A 21,910-nucleotide genomic window follows, 5' to 3' on the forward strand; every position below is an offset into this window, starting at 1 on the left:
AATAGACAAATGGATAAAGAAGATGTGGGATATATATGCAATGGAACATTAGCCATAAAAAAGAATGAAATTTTGCCATTTTTACAACACAGATAAACCCAGAGAGTATTGTGCTTAGTGAAATAAGTCAGACAGAGAAAGACAAATACCACGTGATTTTACTTATATGGGGGATCTAAAAAACAAAAACAGAACAGAAACAGACTCATAGATACAGAGAACTGGTGATGCCAGAGGAGAGAGGGGGTGAGGAGGTTGGGAAAAATAGCCGAAGGGGATTGAGGTGGTACAAACTTCCAGTTATAAATTAAATAAGTCACAGGGATCTAATGTATAGCATAGCAAATACAGTCAATAATAGTGCAATAAATTTGTATGGTGATAGATGGTTACTATACTTATCCTGGTGATGAATTTGTAATGTATATAAATGTCGAATCACTATGTTGTACATCTGAAACTAACATAATATTGTATGTCAATTATATTTCAATAAACAATTTAAAAGAACTATATGCATGTGCATATCTAGAAATTAGTAAATGTTAGCAGATATTATCATCAACATTTTCTCTGCACTAGCCTTTTCATTAGAGGATGCTAATTTACTGTGAACCACCTTGATCAATCAAAAGAAAATAAATTCGACATATTCTTGTGTTAAGACAGTGTAGTTTATTTACTTATCTAGATTAATACTGGAAAAAAACCAGCTCATTAAACATACATCTTGGCATTTTGTATTAGTTAATCATGATGCTGTATTAACCAACTAATTAATGCCCCTTGAACACCGTGTAGCAATGGGGGTGGGGTATAGCATGCCTCTGTATCTGACATCCAGCAGAACGATATCTAATTACCACTGAATCCACAGAATTCTGAGACTTGGATAGTTGTCCTGAAGTCCCCAACCTTCTCTCAAAACTTGCTGCCTACATGTCTTCTGCTTGTAATAAATATAATAATATTTTCCAGATTGACAGGGATATGACTGGATTCAGTTATCCATGTTCCTGTATGTAGCACCTAATTTAAGCCACCTGTCTGCTTAGTGGGGTTTTAGGAAGTCTTTCCTTTCATTATCAACACTTTACTTTGAAGAATATTCTCAATCACGATACTTGGATTATTTTTTCTTAATCTTTTGCTACTACCTGACCTTGCAGAGGACTTTAGAGAGTAAGATTTCTTTAGTGTTTACAGGTGTCTATGAAGCAGCTAAGTTTATGGAACTAGAGATACAGTGTATCAAAGGAAATATTCACTTAGGGCATTTCTTCATGATGATAGAATGGGTGGTCATTTCGGTAGCAAAAAGCCTACTGGTATTTGATTTTCTGTTGATCGAAAACAAGTGGATGAATAGATAAAATTTAAAACTGTTGACTGAATTTTTCACTTGGTGTCACTGCATTAGATCTCTAAACAAAAATGAAATGAGATTCACAGCAGTTTTGTTATCCAACCCTAGTCATGTATGGCCAACAGTTGTTGAGTACTTAACTGTGTGCTAGGCTCTGTGTTTGGCACATGATGTGAATTATCTTGACTTGGTCCTCATTCCAAACCGATTTATGTTCTTATTTCCCCTTCTTCATTTTAGAGTTGAATAAATGAAGGTCTAGGGAGATTAAGTATCTTGTTCAAGGTCACAGGGCTAGTTAAGTGATGGGCCAGCATTGGGAATGAGGTATTTTGGACTTCAGGGCTTTTTCTCGTGATGCTACTTAAAAAAAAAACTTCCACAATATTCACACTCTAGATGACAGTAACAACACTCTGAATGTGTTAAATGGAAATTCCCTGATACTTTTGGTTGAAGAATCATTTAATTCAGATAAGAAACAAATAAATATATTCTTCTTGGGTATCATTGGCTCACTGCCCAATCTTATTATCTGTTGACATTTTGAAAACATCTCTAACAAAATCTTGACTTCTTGGGAGTACTTATCTTACTTTAATAGACTACTGTGTTTGCTATCTGTTTTCATTTTCATAGCAAGAGAAGACCAATTTGCTGCTCTATCAACTACCCTCTTTTACTTATTAAAACAACTATAAATTCAGTGCTGGTGAAAAGTGTTAGATTGATAGCGCTGCTCTAGGAAGCCACAGAAAGGCTTTCCCTAACTTCCTGCCAATAATCTCTGACCAAAACCAGGAAGGTGCATTTTTAGAAAGGAGAGACTAATTTGTGGTCTGAAATAGACACTCTAAAATTTCCTTGAAAGCCCCTATTAGGAAGCGAAAGTGTACAGTAACATAAAAAGGTATTTAATCCTTTAGAATTGTAATGATTAAAAGAGAAAACACCTTTGGAAAAAGAGACTTTATATTTATTAATTACCTTTAAACTGTTAGGAAGGATGAGTTCCTGTTTATCTTGAAGTCTTATGATAAAGTCATGGTTAGTTTCTTAATGGTCCACAGGAGTTAACCATTCTCAAAAAGATATGATTTTGAAATTGACAGTAAGAAGTGGGAATGTTTAGGTTAAAGAAGAGAATGATGAGGGGCCTATCATAATTATCCTAAAACATTTAAGGAGTTGTTATGTTAATAATAATGATATTAATAATAATATATGCACTTTATTGATAGTTTTGTTGTTAGGCATATTGCACACATTTCATGTAATTCCCATGATGATGTACTATTATCATCCCCATTTAACAGATAAAGACATAGGTCGCAATGATGATTCATGGTGGACTCAGGACTTCATCCAGTTCCATCTGCTTTTTGTGCCCATTCTGTCAACCACAATATGTAGTCTCCTCTGTGAATGAGGGCTTAGGTTGATTCTTCTGCCACATTCAGCTCTTGAGAACAGATCCACTACTAATGGGTAAAATTTCCGGATGGAATATTAAGGCTCAGTATATCTAAGTTTAACGTAAGTAAATTTAAAGTCACCTTTTTTTTCATGTTAAAGAATTTGGAATTTATTCTTTAAGTAATAGGGAGCCACAGAAGGGTTTTTAGCAAGAGTGTATTGGATTTGTGCAAGGTGGGGAAAATAAGATTATTATCTTACTAGAAGTTCCTTGTAACACTCTAGGCAAAAGATGATGGAGTCTGGACTTTGGGCAGATGATGAGAGCATAGAGTATAGGAGATAGATTCTAGGGATGCCTAAGAGGTAGGCAGGAGAGATTAGTGATGAGCTGGATGTGGTGGGTGAGGTAGAAGATAGAGTCAGGGTTGCTTCTGAGGGTTCAGTTTAGGCAACTGAGTGCCTGGTGACACCATTAACCTAGGCAGGTTAGATAGGTTATGAAAGAGATGGATTTGGGGTCATGGGGAAGAAAGTCATGGATTTTGTTTTAGACTTGCTGAGTTTAAGGTGCCCGGTCACATCAAGGTAGAGATACACCTTGGGGCATTAGAAATGAATCTAAAGTTCAAGGGAAAGACCTGGAGATTGAATTGGGGCCTCTCCAGATGGAGACACGGGAGTGAATGGAAGGTCCCGGGGAGAGCGTGGCGACTGAGAAGACCAGAGCGCCAAGGACCGTTAACAGAGTCGTCATGTCTGTTCCGGCCGTTTAGCAGGTGGTTGCTGGTGGAGGAGCACCACAAAGAGAAAATTAGATAATCAAGCCTCAAATCACAAGAGAACATGTTGTTTTTCTGAGATTGTCTGCTAAATAAAGCAATCTGTGTGCAGCTGAACATTTCCAGTTTTCTCTTACAAAAGACTCCCAATAGGAGAGAATCAGGAGCAGTTGGTTCCAAGGACCATGATTTAGGTTGGTTTTCTTAAGACCTCTACTCCCACTCCTTCCCATGCCCCTTCACCCCAGTGATCTGGGAATTAACCCGTTTTCAAAATTATGATTCGCCAACATTCTTATATTCTGAAGGGTTTCTCGATGTTAATGACATACCATCCTTGAAGCGTGATAAAATACATTGGGATGGCATCAGCCTTTTTTTAAGACCCTAAAGCCATTTCTCTCCCTTTTTATCTTTCTAAAAACTTTTCTTCAACTACAGGTAGAATGGTAAGAAGGCCATCTCACATGTTTTCTTCCCTTCTGTTTCTCGACAAGCTGTGTGACCTCGTACAGGACACCTCAGCTATCTGGGTCTCAACTTTCCTTATCTTTTAAATACAGGGATCGGACTATATTTTCTCTGAGGCATCTTTCAGCTCAAAAGTTTTGTGATTTCATAATTCAAACCCTGCACATAAATGCCTTTTAAATGTCATTGGTTAGATCACCAAAAGGCTAATAATTTGTATAATCAGGGATAGATCAAATACCATTGAAATAAGGCTCTGTAAAGATTGAGAAAGTTCTCTTATAGGAATGAAATAAGAAGCATTTTTTTTTTCAATGAGGTCAAAATCTCCATTTTGGTATGAGGTCTAATTAAGTCCTGAGAAATTTAGACTAGAAATAGAGAAGAACCCTCCCTCCCCGACTGACTCTAAAGGTTACGAGTTAATAGAACATGTTTCGGGGGAAATGCACAGTCTTTTAAGAGAGGTGAATAACTATTGTCTTAGCTCAAGCTGCTATAACAAAATACAATAGTCTGGGTGGCTTAAAGAACACACATTTATTTCTCAAAGTTCTGGAGGCTAGAAGTCAGAGATCAGGGTGTCAGCATAATCAGGTTTTGGTGGAGCTCTCTTCCTGGCTTGCAGATGGCCACCTTCTTGCTGTGTTCTCACATGGCAGAGAAAGAGAGGGAGAGAGAGAGATACAGAGGGGGAGAAGGAGAGACAGAGAGTGAGACAAAGAGGGGGAGAGGGAGAGAGAGAGTGCAAGGAGAGTGAGAGCAAGTGAGCTCTTTTGTTTCTTCTTGTAAGGGCACTAATCCCATAGTGGGAACCCCACTCTTATGACGTCATCTAAACCTAATTACCTCCCAAAGGCTGCACCTCCAAATATCATCACATTGGCATTTAGGGCTTCAACCTATAAATTTTAGGGGGACACAAACATACCATCCATAACAGCTATCTTGCTGAGAAAGTTGTAGCTCTAATCGATGACCTAAAGTGGGAGTCTTCTTTGACAAATAAGGACACTGAGGTCAGACCAGACTGGGTAAGATGTTGTCCTCAAACAACTGAAGCCACTTACCACTTGAGAGATGGACCAGGTACGGGAAGCCAAATCAAGGAGTTAGTGATGGGGAGGATTGGGAGCAAACTCAGAACCAAGATGTGAGAATATATGCAGGGAAAGCAGTGCTGGATGAAGGTTGCTACACTGTGAAGGGCTTCCTTTATATGACCCCCAGCTACCTGTCCTGACCTTTTTGTGAAGCTGGATAGAACCAAACATTGGAAGATAAACTGCCTTTGGTCTCTGGGCATCCTCAGTATAGGGAGAGGAAATTGCTAAGGAACACAGAGGGCTTTCCTTCCTTGAAGGCTTTAGAAATTGGACCAAAGTTATATACTGTCTGGTATCAACATTTGCCTGTGTATTATGGCACCTTCACTTTCTATTTATTCCAGTGGACTTGGAAACAGACCCTCAGATTAGTCCTGTCTCCTGTCCCGTCACTGCCCCAACTCCCCCTCTGCCCATCTTGGGTGAGTCATTTCCTTCCAGAACAGTGACAGCCATCATCAAAACTGAGAACTCAGTGTGACAAAGGGCTATTTTCCCAGTTCTCTGGCAACATAATATAAAAGTTCACCACATCAGGCACATCATCTTAATCACTGGGGTCAAAAGAACCTCTAGATGTGACAAATAGCTGCCTCTTTAGTTAACTTCTTCCTTCTGATTGGCAAGGAGAAGACTGCAAATCACCAACACGTGGATGATCACTTCACTGTTTCATTTCTTTAGATTTGTCTTCATCAGTTGAAAATAAGGATTTCAGTCTGAGCCTTTTGCATTACAAGGATATATGGAAAAGAAACCAAGATGAGATAAAGATGAGAATGAGCAGTGGCACCAAAGTTTTTCTAAGTGAGCGACAAATGCATTTCTTTAGTTCATGTCTATTGAGCATTTACTCTGTGTGCCTGGCACTGTTCCTGTAGGCACTGAGAGGTACAAGAGTGAACAGGTAGACAAAGTGTGGCTATAAGAGAGCCTACATTCCATGGGCAAACAAATACAGAAATGGCAAAATACCAAATAGTGCCAAGTACTATGCAAAGAACCAAGTAGGGGGGATGTGACAGAGAGTAACTGGCAGCTACTTTATTTGGGTGTCCAGAAAGCCCTCTCTGAGGAAATGATATTGACTTTGAGATCTGAATGATGTCAGGGAGGCAGCCACATGCAAATCTGGTGGGGGGGTTCAGCATTCCAGGCACAGTTGGCGCAAAGGCCCTAAGGCAGCACTGACTGGGCATGCCCAGTAGTTTAGTGGGCATGACACTGTAGTTTAGTGTCAACAGAGGAGAGAAGTAGGAGATGACTTCTCAGAGAAACATAGTGAAGCCAAATCTGGCCTCTGTACCCTGACACCGTATTAATTCTCAGAGACAGAGTTTTGGGTGAAGTAGAAAAGATGGGCTTTATTGCTTTGCCAGGCAATGGGGGACACAGTGGGCTAATGCCCTCAAAACTGTGTGTCCCAACCTGTAGGGAGTAGCAAGAAGTTTTATAGCAATGGTTCAAAGAGGACGTGATCAGTTCATGAACATTCTTCTGATTGGTCAGTGGTGAGTTAATTGGGAGTCAGCATCATCAACCTTTTGGGTCCAGCAGGTCTGGGGTCTAAGTGCTTGTGGGTAGCATACCATTAACTTCTCCCACCTGGTGGGGGTTTCAGTATCTGCAAAATAGCTCAAAGATACTGTTCTGTATATCTCTTGAGGGGCAACCAGGACCCTGCCCTAAGGCTGCATTATTGTTTCTTTTGACTGTTCCTTTTCTGTTTCCCCTCCCTTCCGTGATTAGCAACTGTTTGAACCTGCTTGTTGGAACTCAGGGAAGGTCATGGAGGCTGAATGAAGCCTATTCCTGTAATCAAGAAACGGGAAACACAGAAAGACTTTTGTGCCCAGGAGCCCTACAGGGTCCTGCTCAGTATCAATAGGAGTCAGACACAAGGAATTTGGAATTTATTCTAGATGTATTGGTAAATCATTGGAAGGTTTTAAGCAGGGAAAAGATTTTATCAATGTACCACTGAACAAGATCACTCTGCTCTGCAGATGATGGATTGTATAAGGATAAAGTGTAAGAAAAGAGGTCAGTTAGGAAGCTGCTACTATCACCAACATGAAAGACTGTAGTGGCTTAGATCAGCATGGGGGCAGTGGAGGTGGAAAGAAGCAGATGCATGTAGAATTTATTTTGGGGATAGAAATAACAGAACTAGTTATTTCCGTGTGAGTAAAGTGAGAGAAAGAAGGAATGAGAGGTGATTCTTAGAGCTTGGGGTTGAACAACGTAATGGTGCTATATACTAAGACAAGGAAGACTGGAAGGCAGGCAGTTTTGGGGAGGAAAATAAATGTTCAATGTGAAGTACACAGGTTTGGAAGGAAAAAGAATCAATGTTCAGCTCAAAGTACACAGGTGATGCCAATAAAGATGGCAAATAAGCATTTGTTTATGGAGTTGGAGGACCAAGGACGCCCACTGTATGTGTGGCAGAGAGGGTTATTGCTCACTGTATATCTGTGTGCTTTTCTATATTTTCAACCACTTTGTATTTTGGTGAGGGTCATGTGATTAGTCTAACCAATGGGCTATGTCACTTTGGACTGAAGCACAGAAGAGGGAATTTGAAGTTCTCTCTGACCACTCCTTCTGCTACTGTAGCAACCAGCAATGTTGCAGATGGAGAGCCCTTTTCAGCCTGGGTCCCTGAGTGGGTTATGTGAAGCAGAGTCACTGTTTCCTCTGCTAACCCATGTTGGTCGTACAGGATGAGAGATAAACCTTTTTGTGTTAAGCTACTGAGGTTTGGGGGTTCATATGTTACTGTAGCACAACTTAGCATATACTGACTACTATAGCCAGAGAAATAGATTTAGGCACTTTCAGTAAAAAGATAATTTCCTGAGGGACTTCCCTGGTGGTGCAGTGGTTGAGAATCTGCCTGCCAATGCAGGGGACACGGGTTTGATCCCTGGTCTGGGAAGATCCCACATGCCACATAGCAACTAAGCCTGTGTGCCACAACTACTGAGCCTGCACTCTAGAGCTGTGTGCTACAACTACTGAAGCTTGCACGCCTAGAGCCCATGCTGTGCGACAAGAGAAGCCACTGCAATGAGAAGCCCATGCACCGCAACAAAGAGTAGCCCCCTGCTTGCTGCAACTAGAGAAAAGCCCGTGCGCAGCAACGAAGACCCAACGCAGCCACAAAAAAAAAAAAAAAAAAAAAAAAAGGGTGGAAAGATAACTACCTGAAATCATGGGAGTTGACATATTCATTTAAGGAGAAAGTGTAGATGGAGAGGAAAAGGGAGCCCAGTCTGGAACTTTAATATGCTCTAACACACAGGAGTTAGGTGAAAGAGGAAAGCCAGGATTTTGTGGTACCTAGGAAGCTAAGAGAAGAAATGAGCTGTAAAAATGGCATCTTTAGAGTTCAAATCCTGAGTATTTGTGCAGAAGGAGGAGTGATTTTGCAGCATGCATGGACATTGCAATGGCAGTTATGTTTTCCCTAGATTGTTGGTTGTGAGAGAGAGCCTGTGCTGTGATTTTTTTAGAATGAAGTCATGAATAGAGCATAGCACACTATAAAAATGCTACAGTCGTAAATTATTTCAAGCCAGCAGGTCACAAAATCTGAGGAATTTTTCTTTTCTTTCTCCTGTGGCTCTGATTTTGGGCCAGATAGATCCAACCTGGGAAGCTGTTCCTGACTCACCCAACCCTAGGTTACACGCTACTCCTGGAGGTTTCCACCATATCCATGTGTTGCCTCTAAAGCTTGTTCTATTGCAATTTAAGGGTCTGTTTCCTCAGATAATCATCTCCTCCAAGACTCTTCCCAGCACTTAAAATGGTATCTACCACAAAGCAGATTCTCAGTCACTGTTTGTTCCATGAATGAACAGTCTTGCCTGGCACCTGGCAAGATCAACTCCCACAAACGTAAGGTGATAAGGGTCCTGGTTGTCACAAACATGAGGTGATAAGTATTTCTCTTAACATCACATGACCAAAGGAAGCCTAAGTACTTACTGAGTGCCTGCAGTATACCAGAAGTTCTACATCGAAGAGAAGAAAGGAAGTATCTGTCTGAGCCTCTAGGCTAATGGCTTATGAAAGCATTAGAGAACAGTATGAGATGGTGTACAGTTAATTGAAAAACTGAATGGCACAGACAGTGAGCATTATCAGAGTTTGGTAAAGGGAAGAAATAGATAAACGTGAAATGAAATTAGATCTAGGAACATTTCTTAGGGGAGGTCAGACCTGCAAGGCTGGGGAGGGAGACATGGAGAGGTCTTGAATCAGAGCTTCATAGACTGTGAAGCGGCAAGTGAGGAGACCCCTGAAACCAGAGGGAAGGGTGTTATTGGACAGTGGCAAGAAATATGGTTGGAAAGGTAAGGTAGAGCCAGAGTGGAGAGGATTTCAAAAGTCAGCAAATGTAGTTTATGGCATTCATTTATTCTTTCATTCATGAAATATTTATTGAGTACCCACCATGTGCCAGGCACTATTGTTAAGTAGGGGGTGTGTGCTTAGTCCCTGACCTTATGGGGCTTACAATCTTGATGAGAGGATAGATAATAAATATTGAAACAACTATGTAGCAAAATTTCAGATTATGATAAATGCTATGAAGCAAAGTAAGGCAGGATAAGGAGTTACAGAGAAATGGAACATGCCATTTTCTTTCTATAGTGGAGGGTCAGGGAAGGCTTTTCTGAGGAGCTGACGCTTATTTATTTATTTTTATTTTTATTTTTATTTACATCTTTATTGGAGTATAATTGCCTTACACTGTTGTGTTAGTTTCTGCTGTACAACAAAGTGAATCAGCTATACATATACGTATATCCCCATATCTCCTCCCTCTTGAGCCTCCCTCCCACCTTCCCTATCCCACCCCTCTAGGTGGTCACAGAGCACTGAGCTGATCTCCCTGTGCTATGCAGCTGCTTCCCACTAGCTATCTATTTCACATTTGGTAGTGTATATATGTCCATGCCACTCTCTCACTTCATCCCCTGCCGACCCTTGTCAAGTCCATTCTCTACATCTGCGTCTTTATTCCTGCCCTGCCACTAGGTTCATCAGAACCATTCTTTTACATTCCATATATATGCGTTAGCATATGGTATTTGTTTTTCTCTTTCTGACTTACTTCACTCTGTATTACAGACTCTAGGTCCATCCACCTCATTACAAATAACTCAGTTTCATTTCTTTTTATGGCTGAGTAATATTCCATTGTCTATATGTGCCACATCTTCTTTATCCATTCCTCTGTCAATGGATATCCAGTTTGGAGCTGATATTTATGAAGGGACTAAGTGACAAGATGAAGAGAATAGTAGGTTCCTGGGGATCAAAGTGATATGACAAAGAGTATTTCAGGAAGATAACACATAATATGGAGAAAGTGGAGAATCAATGAGGTAGCACCAAGGAAAATAGCATAATTAGAATCTAAGACGAATATGCTAGAAAGTTTTGGTTATGAAGTTTCTGTTGTATAAATTTTTTCAACATGGTATGTATTGGGGATTTTTTGTTTCCTAGATAATTGGGTGTTATAGGTTAAATGAGTAAGAAATGAGAAAAACCTCTTCTCTTTGTTCCACCCCATATACCACACTCATGAACACGAGCTTGCAATCTGTTGTCTATACTGTCATTTTCCAATGTTTTCTATCCTTTCTACCTGTAAAGGGACCTGCTGCCCATCAGATAGGCTGGTGTCCTTGGAAAACAGCAAAATAGAAGATAGAGGCTCTCTTGCCCATCTCATCAAAGTTAGGCCTGTGAGTATTGTGTGGCTTTGTGCCCAGTAGAAGAGATTAGGGTTGCCAAATCTTTGGATAATAACAAGCTTTAGTCTACATAACACCTGGTCTTTACAAACCAAGTCATTTTGAATGTGATCCAAGTTGTCACTCCAGGGGTTTTATTATTTCCAAATTAATGAGAGTCATTTCTTATATACATGGAGGTTGCTGCCCATGTTCTCTTGTTTAGTGTGGATTGAGTGACTGCCTCTCTGATATGGCTTTGGCTTGGTGATGTTAGAGAGCTGTGGGGAAGAGGGGATCATCCATCACACCCTAGATCTCTTGGTCAATAAATATTATTGGAGGCTGAGCAGCAAAATAGAGAATTCAGGTGACACTGAGCACAGAGGGAGGATTCTAGGACAGGACTCAGAAGCGAAGGCCCCAGAGCTGGCCAAATGTGTGTGTGGGGGGGGGGGTCATCGCTATTCATCCCATCCACACTACAAACATGTGACAAGAAAACAGACCCAGGGTCCAATGACTGAGGTAAAGAATTTAGGATTTTGGATCCTGAGGTAAACGATTGGATGCCAGCCTTGGGGAGAGGTGGGAAGGCAGAGCAGAAGTGAAGAGATGGACAGGCCTTTCAAAGGCCTTTCAAAGGCCTGGATGACTGTTCCACTCTTGCTGCTTTGTCTCTGCAAAGAATGCATGTGATATTTTAAAGGTCTAAATCAGATCGTATCACTCACAGAGTTAAAACTGTCCACTGGCTTACAGGACCAGCAAGCTTTGTTCTCAGGCTGCCCCTCTGCCCCGTGTCATGAGATTTTCCCCCAAGCTCACTAGTCTGCAGCTCTTTTAGGTCCTAATGAGTTCTTTGTGTGCCAAGCTCTTCAAGCCACAGGGTCTTTGGTCATGTTATCTCCCTTTTCTCCCCTCTTGGCTGATATCTACTTACATGAGATGCAGTGTATCTTAGGGGTTAAAAGTGTACACAGTACAGCCTGCCTGGCTGAATCCTAGCTTTTCTACTCATCAGCCACGTGCCTTTGAATATAAACTGCTTAAACTCTCTGTCTCTACTGTAAAACAAACGTGATCACAGGGCCTACCTTATGGGCTAGTTATGAGGATTAAATAGTACATGTAAAGGACTTAGCTCATGTCTCACATCTAGAAAAATTTCAATAAATGTTATTTACCTCTTATTATCCCTTGGGTGTCAGACTAAACATCATTTCCTCTGAGAGATCCCACCTGAGCCTCATCCTTCCTTTCTATTCCCCTCTACTGCATCCTTTTTCACAAAACTTGTTTCTTTCATTTCATTTTATTTTATTTTTTGGCCACTCTGTGTGGCATTCGGGATCTTAGTTCACCGACCAGGGGACCAGGGATTGAACCTGTGCCCCCCGCAGTGGAAGCATGGAGACTTAACCACTGGACCAGCAGGGAAGTCCCATTTTATATGTTTATAACCATTTGTATGCCTGTTTGTTTATTGTCTGATGTCCCCATTAGATTGTAAGCTCTATGAGGCGAAAGACTCAGCCCACTGTATCACCAAACAACCAACATGTACAGTGCCAGAGACATAGTAGACACTCAACAAATATATTGCTGAATGAATGACTGAAGCTCATGTCTCAGGGCTAACTAGGTTTGTGAATGCTCAGTGTCTACTGGGAAGGTGGTGCCTCTGAGGGACTGAGCCGGGCCAGAAGCCAGTGGAGTTCCACTCCATTGCTTTTCAATGCATTGTCTTTACATTGTATTTTAAGATATTGACACATCAAAATCAAATTACTGGACCCAGCTCAAAACTTACATTTGTATGCCAAGATTAAATGCTTTTTTTTGGCAGAAAAAAATGTCCAGATTTGCCATAGAACATCTAACCTGGAATTGGCCTGGATGAATTGTGTAAAGGAGACAATCATGGTTCCTCCCCTTTCCCCTTCTGGTTTTGCCTCCCAAGGTGACTGAACATTTGACACAATTCATTGCTTCCGTAGATGGGCTAATGTAGACCTGGGCAGCGACTTCCTGGGCAGTGAGCCCAAGATACTGGCTCAGGCTTGCATTTCTTTCTCCGATTTAAAATTGGGCTGCTTTATCTACGTGTCTTCTTTATCCCTTATTTGTTTAACGCCAATGCTTGTCTATTCTATTTACACAGCACTTTCCCATCCAAGCTTATTAGACTGTACGGAGAAGATAGTGTTCAGAAAAAAACAATGAGAAATACACACAAACCTGAAAATGAACTCCAGCGATATTTGGATAGGATAGGGTTGCATTCCTCTGTGGCTCCCCCTTGGTTCTCACCAGGGACTTGGTCCCAAGAGACCTTCTCCTCCTACCTCCTCTCCTACTGTTCTCTTGTTTCATTTCATCCTCACTGGAAGCCTGGAGGGCATTGGAGCCTTTGGCATCTGTGTTTGTGGAGCTCTGGGAATGTATAATCTCCAGTTTATTTTCCTTGTTGGAATATTCATCTATTCCTTACACATAATAATGACACCTATTTTTTTTTTTAATTTATGTATTTATTTTTGGCTGTGTTGGGTCTTCGTTTCTGTGCGAGGGCTTTCTCCACTTGTGGCAAGCGGGGGCCACTCTTCATCGCGGTGCGCGGGCCTCTCACCATCGCGGCCTCTCTTGTTGCGGAGCACAGGCTCCAGACGCGCAGGCTCAGTAGTTGTGGCTCACGGGCCTAGCTGCTCCGCAGCACGTGGGATCTTCCCAGACCAGGGCTCGAACCCGTGTCCCCTGCATTGGCAGGCAGACTCTCAACCACTGCGCCACCAGGGAAGCCCCTGACACCTATTTTTCAAGGCTACTTTTTCCAAATCCTTTCTTTGGTCATTCCCTCCAAACCCCACCCCCAATCTTCACTGAAAACATCTTTCCCTCCCTAGATTAACCTTCTAATGTTTCTAACCTAATCTAGATTTTGAGGGATGTGCTTTTGTTAAGGACCAAAAGCTGATTATCTTGGCAAGAAACTCATATTAGTAAAATGTGTATTTAAAATATAAATTGAGAATATGAGCTAGAAATGGTTGCTTTTTCCTTCTACCAGGTTTGTATGCAATTGAATAATGTTAGAGAAAGTTTAGGCCCCTTATAGTATTTAACTATACTGAAATACCTGCTGTTGGCATAGTGCCTTAATAAAAAGTGACTATTTTGTAGTCTAAAGGAGTCAGTAAGCTAACAAAAGGTAGCAGTGCTTGAAATTCATCGTTCTTTGTATTTTAGAAATAATTTAGATTTTATTCTTATGAATTGCTTATTTTTGATTAAGAAGCCCAGTGGATAGGACATGATTGCCATACAGGTATTATCTCTTATATTGTGGATTCAAAAACCAGGAGACCAAATGCATATAGTGCAACAGAGGATGAACATTATGCCTTAAGAATCAAAATATTCTTAGGATTACCATAGTGATCACTGACATAGAGCAAGGGGTTAATGAGAATGGGCTAGCATATTAAATTAAAATGCACATTGAAATCAAATTGCTAGCCTAAAAGAAAAACATACATATCGCTGCCTCTGAAGAGGGAGGAGAATACGTAACTATAAAAACATGCATAAATGACATACTCAGAAGTGGGTCCTTGATGGCCTCTTTCCACAAGGCTTGCAAACACAGATCTTTCTACCATATGGATGCGTGCATGGGATGTGGTCTGAAAATGCTGCGTTGACTCTGGAAAGACTGAAATCTGGGAAGCCAGGATGTTACAGTTCAGGAAAACAGAAGTGTTTTTCCTTGAGTGTTGTTCCTGAAGTTACTTAAATGAGACTCATTGGCTATTGATTTGTATATATTGAGATTACGATAAAACATAATAGACCTCTTTCCCCAGGCTCACAGGATTGGCATTTTATTTCTGGGGAGTAATAAATCATGGTCTTGGATTTGGGGAAGTATTCTAGGATCTGGATGGCTGCTGATTTAAGACAGTGATGTCAGAAAGAAAGGCACAACTCAGAGTGTGATTCCAGTGTTCACCGGGAGAATAGCAGTTGCTGTTTAAAATATTAAGTAAGGCATGTTCCCTTTCCCACTTACAGAGTCCAGTCCCACAGGAGGATGGATCAGAACGTTCATCATCATATTCACGTTTCCCTTTCCAATGGCACTTACATTCTTTTAATTTTATTCCCTTTGACAACCCTAGGTGCTCTGTTTATCTCTTAAATCTAATTTGTGCTATGAGATCAAGCTTTAATTTTCTCAGGATTGTTTTGCTTCTTTTTAAGCACCCATGGTGTGCCAAGCATTGGATAAAATGGAAACGATACAATCCCTGCTGTTGCTGGGTTCACACATTTAAAGAGATATGACAGGCAAAATATCCTGTAATTGGCAATAAGTAGTCCTCATGTTTTTTCCCTGTTGAAGAAACTTCATCTCTCTGCACGAGCCTAAGAAGTTCCCTAGATCAAAGGTGTCAAAAACTAGGAGGGTTTGGAACAGTGTCAGGGAGTAAGGGAAGGACTCAGAGCTGTGCCTGCTCCAGCCTGCCCACGTGTTCTCTGCACTCCTGCCTCACCTGGGCGGACTCTCACCTTCTCCCCGGCCACCATAACCCACCTCCCAGTTGCCATAGATGCTCCACCCCATAGGACAGCACACCCCTCTCCCTGCCTCCCGAGCCCCAGGACACAAACCCTTCAAAAAAGAGGCCGGAGCTAGGGGTTTTCCCAGGCTCTGGTCTGGGTGGGCTGAGAGCCCCTGGGAGCCCCTCCTGGGAGGGATGTCCGGGTAGGTAAGGACCCAGCTCGGGGCGCTCCCCCGGAGTCACCCCCAATTTTCCCTTTTTCTCTTCTCCACATGTCTCGCTAGGATCTTCTTTGTCTTTTCCCCTGTAACACTGAAGCCCTCTCGTGCCCGGAACGCCAGGCTATCGGGCCGGGCGGGAGGGATGGCTCTGCCTGTGAGTGTGTGTGTGGGTGTTTGCGCGCGCACCTGTGTGCGCGCGCGTGAGTGTGTGTGTTGGGGAGGTGTTTGGGGTTATAAACGGGGAGTAAATCACCCCCACTTTCTCTGCCTCCTTCTCCCCTATCACTTCTTAGATCCCCGAGGTGCAGAGCGCTCGCCCCTGTCCGCGGCGAGCTGAGGCTTGGGTACCCTGGGCTCAGGCCGGCAGGGGAGTCCCTTCGCCCGGCCCGCACCTGCACCCCGAAGATTCAAAGTTGCGGAAAACACTCTCGGGGAGCGGAGGAGCCGAGCTTGAGGCCAGCGCGCCCGTGACTCTCGTCTGGGGGTGCGGGCTGAGCGGAGGGTCGGGTGGGTGCACCCGCCGGGCGAAGGGGAGGAGGAAGAAGGAAAGGGAGGTGGGGAGCAGCTGCCGCGGGCGGCGAGGCGCAAGGTGGCTCCCGGCGGCCCGCGCCCCGCGGCTCCCGGGGACGCACCAGGCGGCCAATGGCAGCGCTGAGGTGTACAGCAGATGGCGTTCGACTGCGCCGTGCCTTCCTCCTCCTCTTCCTTCTGTGCTGAGGAGCCAGAGTCGCCGCCGGGTTGCCAGACGCTGGAATGGGTGGTCTCCCGACACACACCACCATCTTTCTTGCTCTTGGGAAGCTCGGGGCTCGGCGGCTCCCAGAGGCTGTGCCGGCGAAGGCGGCGGCGGCTTGGGCAAGGCGGGTGAGTGTGGCCGCACTGCGCCCCGAGCTGGGGATGCCAGGCACCCGGTTCGCGAGGTAGCAGCGGCCCGGGCCGGGGAGCGCGCCACGGGCACGGACTTTGCTTTTTCCTCCCCGGGCAGCCTCCTTCTCCCCTTCTCCCGGCCAGACACTGGAACTTGCAATCGGAGCTTCCCGGACGCCTCTGCCTTGCGGCTGCGGGAAGGGCGAGCTGCCAGGGGCGCAGCGTGTGGAGACCCCAGGGTTGGGAAGGCGGAGGTACCCCATGCAGAGACTTGGGCGCAGACCGCAGGCAACAGGACCGAGGCGTGGGAATGGGGCGGCAGGATCTCTGTTCCCTCCACTTCCAGCTTGCTTTGGGGGATACTGATGAAGGGAGCCAAGGGCCCCCAGTCCTGCACGGGGAGCATCGGAGCCCAGGATCGGAGGGCGGGGAGTTCTGCGGGCTTTGCAAACAGGTTGACTGAGGGTTCCCTTTCGCAAGGCTGACCGCGAAATCTGCGCGTGGGCTTTCAGTGCCCCGGGAGGATAGCCGAGCAAGCCAAGAAGTTTTGCAGCTTCCTCTGATTTATCAGCGGAGTGTCAGGAGGCTGCAGCAACAGTTAATACTTCCACTGTCCCTGCAGGGGGCGAGGGGCCAGCTGGGGAGAATGGGTCTTGTGGGTCTGGCGTGACATTACACGGTTTGTCAAGAGAAAACTGGGAACTGGGCTTGAGAGTGAGGGGCAAGGAAGACGACACGCGTAAATTTCTAAAACATCACCCGTATACTCCTGTCACCTTTCCCTTCTAACACCTCCTGTAGTATGAAAGTTATTTGAATATGCAAATGAACCCTCCGCTTTTTGCAATCCACGTAGTTTGAGTCTTGAAGTTGGAAAGCTTGGGGGGGGGGTGTTTGTTTGGGGAGGGGGCGTTAAGCTCTCTCAATCTCTTAAATACAAGAGAGAAAAACTTTATTTCTGGGAAGGGTGGGTGATCTAATGGTACTTTTTCTTGGAATTATTCTGAGCATCCCTTAAGAGCTATTGCAATTCAGTTCCTTTTGGTCGGGGTGGAATTGACTAAGATCATGGTACTTTGGCATGTTCTATGGGAGACGCCAGGGTTATTTGGTGCTCTGTTCCTTGCCAGGGTGGTCTGCTGGTAGTCTGCCGTTTCCCACCTATTACAGTGCATTTGTGCTCTTGTAAATGACAACCTGGCTGGAGGAGCCTTCTTGGTGTTTTTCAGGAGTGCACCTGTGGGTGCTGTGTTACCATGGAAATGGTAAGCCATGCAGGCAGGGTGCATGCCAGCCAGGTTGTGGGGGGTGTGTGTGTGTGTGTGTGTGTGTGTGTGTGTGTGTGTGTACACGTGCACTTGTGCATCTGGAGTTTCCCTTTGCCAGGCAATCTTTGGATGTCTCTGAGGACGGTAATGGTTTCTTGGGTAACTGGGAGGTAGTGCTCTCCAGGGAAGCCTTTTTGCATTCTGGACTGTATTACAGCTATTGATTAAGGCTTCATGAAAGCCAGTTAGGATGTTCTTAACCAAATCAAGAAGTCCTATCCAGTGGTAAGGGAAAAGCTCATATATTTGTGGGTTGAAAGCTATATAAAGTACCTGTCGTGAGGCTTCACTTTGATGCACTGCTGTTTTTAACCTTGATGCCATTAATACCAGCAGCCTTCTTTTTAAACTTAATATAGCCAGTTCTCTACTTTCTGTGGGTAGATGAGCCAACTGGGTAGATTGCAAGACTCCTGCCGGGAGTTGGGGACTGGAAACTCTTCTGCATGCAAATTTAAGTGACAAAGAATTATGAAGATAATTCTCTTGACCCTGTAACGACATATGCAGATACAATTGTTGACTTAAAAAATGTGGGATAGTCTTGTTCATTAGCACAAACAGTTCCAGTGGCTCTGAACACCTAGAAACCATTTAGGGTCCTGAAGACTTGAGAGTAACCCATGGTGAGGTCTTGGAGATACGTAGTCCACAGAAGGACTGCCTACTGCTGATAGACTTTGATAGTCCATTTTGAGGGTCTATAACAAGTGGGCTTACTTTGTAACTACCTTAATATTTAAATCAATACTTGAAAAATTATCTTTACAGTGTTTCTTAGTCCTCAGCACCCACCCCCTATTATTTTTAATAAAAGTTGTTGCTTGTTAAATAGTTGAAGGGCTAAGAAATAGAAAGACTGTTAGATGGGCAGACAATAATTACTGATGATAAAAGCAGTATAAACACAGCCTCCACTTTTGAGGATTGACATTAATAAATTGGCAGCCAAAGGTACCTTTCTGTTCTGTGCTGAGTGTGCCTTTTGAGAAAAACAAGGTAAAGAATTAGAGAAAAATGGTACTGCTAAAATGAACTCAGTGCTTCAACAGAAAGGCTATTAAGGACCTGGTCTACTTGCTGCAGATCCTGTTTCTAAAGGAATAATTCTTTCATTAATATTTGTTTTAAAAGAGTTTGTCCTTAAATAACAGACTGAATAAGCAGAATAAAAAGATAGGAACTAAGTGGGTGGAAGACGAGTGTCCAAACAACAACAGCAAAATTCCAAGGCATGTAACTCATTTTAATTATACTTCACAAACTGAAGCTGCAGCCATTTGATTCCTTCAAAGAAAAAAGTCTTGCTCAAACTGCAGTTTTGCTGTTCTGCACACCTTTATAAAGATTAGGCAGGAAAATAATAACATCGTTTCAAAACTCTGAATAGAATGATGAAGAGGAGTTGACTGGTCCTATTAAGAGCCAAAATGACAAATGATACAATATGTTAAGCACATGATCAAGACAAACAGATTAAAAGATTCTAAGTAGTGACAACTATTCTACTTGGCGGAGAAAAACACAGCACCATTAACAGCACAGCTCCAGAGACACTCTCCAGGTGAAGTATAAAGGCTGGGTTTTTGACTAACTAAAGGGTATTACAGTATCAGAAACTATTGACATGAGCTACTTTGATATCCTTTTGGGTTTTTTGAATATGAATTGCACATAAGTGCTTTATGTTTTTAAAAGAATATATTTTTCCCCAGGATATGACTATGAAAGAAGCAGCTGCATTCCCTTTAACACCCGGTAGCTTCCCAAATATAACACAGGTCCGTAATTCAGCGCTGTTAACAGGATTAATATCGAAGTGATAATTAACACGTTTAAACTGTGAAAGTAGAGGATTTTAAACTCCACTTTTAATTCTAGAAATTTTAGAAATTGTGAGTTCGAGGGGGATCAGTGTTTTGCAGATGTGAAGTCTGCGGCAGCCTTGTTCCAAGATGATAAACATTGTATTCACCCTTTAAAGTTTTTCATTAGTTGGGATTATTTTGTTGATGTTTTGACTAGCATTTTCATGGATGGTTATTCATAAGAGCTAACAGTAGCTATTGATGAAAGCAAGCCAGAGGGGATTAGGTGCAGTTCCCTTCAGCTTGTAAGTGGCTTCTGACTGAGGAGGAAATAGGGATCACAGTCCTTGAATCCTAGGATTACACTTTCATCCAGAGCCATGTTGTCTGGAGTGGGCCAGGTGAACAAAATATAGATACTTAGTTATTTCCATCCCTTGTAATCCACCCATGATTGATTATGAGCATTCTCTAGCTACTAGATCAAGCAATTCATTTGAAGGGGAAAATAGAATATTAGTGAAATCCACTTATTCCATGTCTTTTGGCTGACTTTTGAAACCGATATTGGAGACGCTGTAGAATAGCGTTCCACTGCTGGTCAGGGCTCAGGCTTATTGCAGGGAAGGAGGGTTCAACCCAAGCTCTGTTTATAAGCTGAACAATTAAGTCATCCAGCACATATAAAAACTACTGTATTTCAAGAGTATGTATATGCTCTTGTGATGAAAAAAACACAGTGCATTTGAAAGCTATTCATCCTCACTTTTGGCCATTAGGTAATTTTGCAATTTTTTTTTTCCTGTGGTGTAGGACTCTGTAGACGTCTTGAAATTAAAAAAAAAAAGAAGAGGCCTTTCTATCAGAAAAGGTTGGACATTGACCTAGATGTGAGGATCAGTGAGAATGTGGAAATATTCCCTACATGGAATAAAGGCTATCACTGTTGAACTTGGGTATTTTGCAGCAAGGGACATGATGCTTGCTTTTGATTTTGCCTTTCTAGGCATATTTTAATTATGAACCTCTTGTAATTAAATATGCTGCAGCTAAAAAACAGAATCCTGAGTAACTAATGCACAAATGGTCCTTCCCTGCCTTGACTGGAGAGCAGCTCTTTGCTGCCTTCCACTTGTCTGCATGAGGGTTCACTGCAGATTTGTGCCCTAGTGTTACATTAGTGGAAGAATCACAATGTTGGAAAAAGCTCTCAGCTTCATGACAGTCAGGCACCATTGCCTTGGTCCTAGACTGTGGTTTTGGAGTAATGCAGATTTGAATTTATCTTTTTTCAGGTGGTTATTTTTAAAACCATAGCATGTACTACACATAAATGAAAGATTTTAATTATAGTAAGAGTAAGGCTTGCAGTAATCTCTCCTTGTAGAGTTGGCTCCTGGGCACTCCTCTATTGATTTCTGCCTTTTGTGCTTACTTTAGACATATTCTGGGTGATTTGGCTACTGATACAGCCAAATATTTTACTGGTTGTAAAATATTTAAATACTTCTGTACCAGTAGGTAAACAGGTGCTGGTCTAAGCCCCCTGAAGGCCCTGCTACCACCTTGGTCCTATGGCCACTCCCCTGACACCTCTTAGATCATCTATTGTTATAGCCACTAAGACAGTCCCGACTTGTTTTGGCAAGAGGGCCTGGGGACCCGCCCCAGGGGTGTTGCTAGAGCCTGTTCTGATTGGTTGGTGCTTGAGCGCTACCACTTGGTAAATATTTCTGGTATCATCCCTTGATATGTTTACTCATAACATGAACAAATGCAACCATTGGCATTATCAAGTAGTTGAATGTGAAATCTGTTTAAGTGTATATTTTCATTTTTATATGTTTAACATATATATCTGTTAAAAACACTTAACTATTATTATTTGCATATACTTCCATGACCAAAGATCCCAAAGTACCCAGACCCCTTTTAGTTATCAATTCCTATGAAGCCACTCTACCTTCCATTTAATGTGTCCCCCGGGCCTCCACCAAACATAACTAGGCATACTAACTCAGACTCTTGATAAGGGGCAGAGCCAGATTTCTAACCCAGGTCATCTGCTACAGCTGTACGTCCTTCTACCCCATAGCTGTCTCACACCACTTAACTAAAATATATGTATGTGGGAGTAGTTCAACAAGACTTTTTTCTTTTGGGGGAAAAAGTAATTATTTTTTCCATCTCCATTTCTGGTCTTCAGATTTAATTTATTTTGTAT

General features: G+C 42.8%; 1 protein-coding gene across 4 annotated transcripts in view; it reads left to right on the top strand.

Annotated features, from left to right (window-relative positions):
* Positions 1-21,910, top strand: part of THSD7B (thrombospondin type 1 domain containing 7B) — a 1,195,438-nt gene that overhangs the window by 308,065 nt on the left and 865,463 nt on the right. The window contains exon 1 of one of the 4 annotated variants that reach the window (XM_082464906.1): positions 16,002-16,547. The exons of the other annotated variants lie outside the window; for them this stretch is intronic. The gene's annotated coding sequence lies outside the window, so the exon portion shown is untranslated. Of the gene's footprint in view, positions 1-16,001; positions 16,548-21,910 lie in introns of those variants that run through there. 4 annotated transcript variants of the gene reach the window in all.

Source organism: Balaenoptera physalus (assembly GCF_965194825.1).
Source record: "Balaenoptera physalus genome assembly, chromosome: 6".
NCBI classification, from domain to species: domain Eukaryota; kingdom Metazoa; phylum Chordata; class Mammalia; order Artiodactyla; family Balaenopteridae; genus Balaenoptera; species Balaenoptera physalus.